Consider the following 6,025-nt stretch of genomic DNA (forward strand, 5'->3'; position numbering starts at 1 on the left):
GTATCGAAAGCCACCGAGAGATCCAAAAGGACCAACAGAATCACACTTCCTCTGTCAATTCCCGATTGGAGTTCATTCATCAGGCTGACCAAGGCAGTCTCCACCCCATAGCCCGCCCGAAAACCAGTTTGAAATGGGTCTAGATAATCAGTTTCCTCCAAGACCGCCTGGAGCTGAGAGGCCACCACCCTCTCAATTACCTTGCCCAACCATGGGAGGTTGGAAACAGGCCTATAATTGCTCAACTCTGAGGGATCTAATGCAGGCTTCTTTAGAAGAGGTCTAATGATTGCCTCCTTAAGACAATGAGGCATCCTGCCCTCCCTCAGAGAAACATTTATGATCTCCACCAGGCTGTTTTCAACAACCTCCCTGCTGGATCGAACAAGCCATGTTGGACAAGGGTCAAGGGGACAAGTGGTAGGCCTCACCGCTCTAAGCAGCTTGTCCACATCCTCAGGAGTCACAAACTGAAACCGATCCAGTCGAATCACATAAGAGGAGTCGCTGGGCACCTCCAGCTCAGACAACAAATTAATTGTGGAGTCTCCATCTACGTCGTCCCAAATCCGAGAGATTTTATCTGCGAAAAACTCTTGAAACACATCACAGTGGGTAACTGATGACTCCAAATTCTGGTTTAAGGGAGATACTAGTCCCCTCACAACCCTGAACAACACCGCTGGACATGAACTCACAGAGGCAAGTCGGGCAGAAAAGAACTGTCTCTTTGCCGCACGTATTGCCTGAGCATAGAACTTTAGATGTGCTCTATGTCGCAATCTGTCAGATTCGAGTCGCATCTTCCTCCACTTGCGCTCCGGTCGCCTACCTTGCTGCTTCAGCCCCCACAGATCTTCTGTATACCAAGGGGCCAAATTTGAAGCAGGTTGGAGGGGACACTTGGGAGAAATTGTGTCTACTGCCCTGGTGAGCAAGTTGTTCCAATTCTCAACCAGGGCATCAACAGGATCACCAGCAAAGCCAATATTAAATCCCTCCAAGGCTTCTTGGAATCTTAGTGGATCCAATAACCTCTTCGGACGGACCATTCTAATGGGCCCCTCCATGGCAACTTTAGGTGTTGCCATGCAAACTCCTAAAAAAAAAGGAGTTTAGATGCAAACTTTAGGAGGTGCCATGGAGGTGCCAAGCAAGCGTTGAGGGGGGGACCAGAGGGCCCTTGGGTGGGGCAGAGGCAGCCCAGGAAGCAGCCCCTGATGGTGAGAGGCTTATATTCCTTGAACACATCTGCTCAATTATAACTCTGCCCCAAAAGGATGCAAATCTTTCACATATTACAATTTTTCCATGCATGTAACTTGCCAGGACACCCGCATGAAAAAAGGTTATAACGAATGAAACACTCTTTCAGCCCAGTTCTAAACATGTTTACTCAGAAGTAATTCCAACAGATTTCAATGGGATTTCCAAAGAGGTGTGCATAGGATTATAATCTTAGGGCACAATTAGAGGTGCTGATTGTACTGCTGAGATTAGGAGCACAAGAAAAACCTTGAAGTGAGTGAAGAACAAGCCTACAAGAATGTATTCCACCTACTTCACACAAGATTGCCTACACAAGTATCACTTTTATGTTGGAATTGGACTAAAATTGAGATTCTCAAACTTTAATCCCCAAATGTTGGATTACAACTCTTATCATCAGCCTTTGACCATTTGTGGTTGGGGATGATGGAAATTGTAGTCCAACATCTGGGGCTCCACCAAAATATTTTAAAATAGGCTACATTTTGCAGACACCTCAATCAAAATTACACCATCTATGAGCTGGAGTCACTGAACGATTTCATTCTCTCACAAAGAATTTCTAGTCAACCAAGTCCATTCTTTTAGACTGCGTTAAATCTAGCCACAAGCACTTATAGAGATCTTAAATCCAACCGGCTTTTTGCAATGGCGAACAAATTCATTTGCAAAGTGCATAACCCAAGCCACATTATTCTTACTCTCCTACTTCCCTGTAGCTATTTCCATCACTAATCTCTTTATTATTTTTCTCCAGCCCAAAAATCAGTCCTGAGGGTTGTTGAGCATGTTTGTGTATTTGCTTTAGCATCTGTACCTTTTAAAAAGTTCTACCCGGGGCCATTTTAGCCTTTAGTAGCAACATGTAATACAATTAAATTCCCATAGCCATTTTTTCTGGTATAATTAATATATACACTTTGTGCTGTTTTCGAGTATCATCAACTCATTCTACCACTGTTAGTTTCTACTGTTTATAATACTTGGCATGTTCTATCTCAGTTATGCTGTACTGTCAGGTATATTTGTTTTTTAAACTAATCCCTCTTCAAATAGGTACAAAGTCTGTTGCAGGCACTCATCGTCTACTCCTCCCTTGTGGTGTCCCAGATCAGCATGTGTTCACTGCGTGAACCCCTTTCCATCAAGCATTCTTTGAACATGGGAGAGGCACATGGTATTTACCCCCTTTTCAATTGTCCGGATCATCTTAGTCAAGATCATCATCTCGAACTTGGGTTGAACTACAGCTCCCATCATCCCCAGCTTTTGGCCATTGTGGCTGGTGGTGATGAGAGTTGTTGTTCAACAATATCAGGGAACCCAAGTTTAAGAACCTCTGACTTAGTACAAAAGCAGCATAACAACAGAGCGCCAGGGCATTATATTTTTGTCCCCTTAGCAGGGATCTGAAACATGGGCATGGTCCAAACAGGCAAGTCCAGTTGTCTCATCATTGTTGTCACCTGCTGCTCATGGTTATTCAGATGAAGGGCAAGGCTTTTTAGGCCTAGGTGAGCTGGGACTGGTCTGTGGGGCCAGCTGACAGTTACTGTGGCCTAGGTGGTGCCCTTGCCCTTGTCAGCCATATTTGTAGAGGAGGCAGCGCATCAGTGGTGCAGGAGCGAAGACACTAGGTCCTGAGTGGTGGGTGGTTCAAGACCTCTCCCCCCAGCACCACAGCACCATACACATACCTGTATTTCCACCCAAATTATTTGGCCAAAGTATGCTTTTCATGAATGGATACCATTTTGGGAATCTGATGCAACTGTTACTGAAATGAAGAGATACGAGCAGAAAAGGTATCACCTCAGCTTGGATGTGAGTATAATTTATTTATTTATTTTTCTATCACATTTGTACACCACCCCAAACTTTCATCTCTGGGCGGTTAACAATAGCATAAAACAAGTTGAAATATATACAAAAACTTACAACTATTTAACAATTTAACAATTATCCACAAATTAAAAACTTAAAATTTTAAAGAACTGAAAAAGCTTGGGTGAAGAGGTGGGTTTTCAAATGCTTTCTAAAAATGTTCAGAGATGGGGAGGATTGTACCTCAGTAGGGAGCGCATTCCACAGTCTTGGGGCAGCAACCGAGAAAGCCCATCCCCGTGTGGCCACCAGCCAAGCTGGCGGCAACTGGAGACGGATCTCTCCAGACGACCTCAATGGGCGGTGGGGCTCATAATGAAGAACTGCATTGTGAATAGAACTGCAGGGTGACAAGAGCAGTACACACAGGAGGGACATTTAAAAATCAAAATAATCAGAGTTGGAAATCAAACCAGGAATTATTTCATATCTCTATACCATAGTGCAAAGTGACTTTGGAGAGAGCTTATGGCTTCTTTTCTGCAGATTCTGCAAGCACATCCAGCTGCTCTATGCTCACACAAACCTACACCGAGCAGAGAGGCACTTTTTAAAAGAGGCAGTTCTCTTATATTTAGCAGGGGGAGAGCAACTGGCACTATCCAACCCCAGCACAGCAACCCTCCAGTGGCTGTTGCTGGTGTCTAGTTTCTTTGTAGACTGTGAGCCCTTTGGGGTCAGGGGAGGGACCATCTTATTTATGTATTATTTATTTTTCTATGTAAACTGTTTTGAGAACTTTGGTGGAAGAGCGGTATATAAATATTATTAGTAGTAATAGTAGTACACGAGCAGAGCTCCATTAAAGTCAAGTACACAGAATATTGACACTGGGACTGCTGAGAAGCATACAGGAAGGATCAGATTTCTAGGCACAGCTATTGCACAGGCAGAAAGGAGAGTTCAGCAGCTAAAAGTTCTACTTTGGAACATGGGTTCACTTTCCCTCTATCGTCTTTTTTTGTGACCTTGATCGAACAGCTGAGGCTGCTGCCTTCAAAGTGTTAACTGCAGAACAGTGTCATTGTGTTCAGTTTGATTAATCTTCAACAAGTATATTGGAAACCTCACTGTGCCTAAATCATCTATGTTGCAGTGGGTTGTGAAGAATACCTGTACTAAGGATTGTGAGGTGCTCAGTCATCATATGATAATGATTATTATTTTTCCACAGGTGCAACTCTGGGCCAGTCACTTATCTGTCAGCCTAACCTACCTCACAGAGTTGTTGTGAGGACAAACATAACCATGCACACCTTGAAGGAAGAGTGGGATAGAAATGTAGTTTTTAAAAAACAGACACACATTTGTGGTCACCACTGCTTTAAAAACAAGGCTTTCTCTCTTTGTGTCTTTTATTCACAGATGGGACTTGGTGGGTTTGCGCTCCCTCTAACCTAGAATTTGCGAAGCCCTTCCCAGATGTGACTGCAGAACCATCACACTGTCTGAGGGGAGTCTCTTTACTTTAAAATATATTGCTCTTAGGATTTCAGAGCTGTTAAGAAGCAAGCACCCTGGCTCTTCCTTGCCATTCCTCACTGATTTCCTCATCTGGTATCATCTCAGCCTTCAACTTCAACTTCAAAGAGGGACCCTTTTGTATCTGAGAAGACAAGATATGATTTAGGTTTATTTGATAGGCATATATTTTAAAAGTGAGATAATCTCCTCCCCCCCCCCCAACCCGGGAACACTGCTGTGAATCTGCTGAGTCCTCTTCAGCAAGCGGGATTCATTCACAGGGCAGCAGTATATTTACATGTGTTTTTATGTCTCCATGGTGACTATTTTCACTCTCCGGAATCAAAGCACTAGAATGAAAAGAGGCCATTGACTCTGGCACGAACACTCCCTCCATATTCATCATTGAAATGAGTGTCCCTGAGCATCTTTTGCATCCATTTTCTTTATGAGAAAGACACTGTAATTTGTCCATCAGTGACAACATTTTAGGGCAGCACTTAACATCCCAGTTGCTCTGACAAATGGTAAAGTATCATTTTTCCCAGCAGGACTGATATAAGGAGCTGCTCCAGATGATGGTATAAATAGGGTCTAGTACATCCATTTAGATTGTGTTTCCTCCTCTGACAACAGCAAACGATTCCTTTTATTTTACTATACTTTATCAGCCATATTTCCAAGATAAACTCTGCCCAAGCCTGCTAACAATAAAATCATGCATGCGAGAATGTTTCTTTGAACTTGGCTAACGTTACTGCTATTTTCATATTGGTTCCATGTTATGATCTGAAAGCACATGATATAGTGGCCATGCTGAAGAATTTGGTCTGGGTCAGGTCAGTGCCTGGAAGGGAGTCTGCTTTGGAATTCCATGTATGTCACCCTGAGTTCCATGGTGGAATATATCAATAAATAAATATTAATTAATAAATATCTATCCATGTACCCAATCCAGCAAAGGAGATCAATGGGCAAAAGCAGGCCTCTGGATGCACATGACAATACCCATGGGCTCCCAACAAACTGGCTGCAAGAGTCTTTTGATGAAAATAGAGACATGCATCTTCATCCGTAGCTCACTAAATGATACATGTGTGTTGGCATACGTCAGGTGCGGGGTGGGAAAATGCAGAAGTACTCACTCCTAAACCAGGGAGAACCTGGCTGTTATGCTGCGCACCCCATCCACCATCCCATTTTAGCAGAGGCAGCAATGCCACTGCAGTCTGTCCGGGCTGAGTATGACCTAGACAGGGAGCATTAGCCGAGTGTTCGAGTGATGGTGAGATTCCATGTGGCTTTAGGGGACTCTTGTGGGATTTCGGGGCAAGTTCTTGTTTTGACCTGAGATCTCACAAAACCTGCAGGAGCTGCCGGGACCTATATAAGGACAGACTGGCTGATG

This window comes from Hemicordylus capensis, chromosome 4, assembly GCF_027244095.1.
Source record: "Hemicordylus capensis ecotype Gifberg chromosome 4, rHemCap1.1.pri, whole genome shotgun sequence".
Lineage (NCBI taxonomy): Eukaryota > Metazoa > Chordata > Lepidosauria > Squamata > Cordylidae > Hemicordylus > Hemicordylus capensis.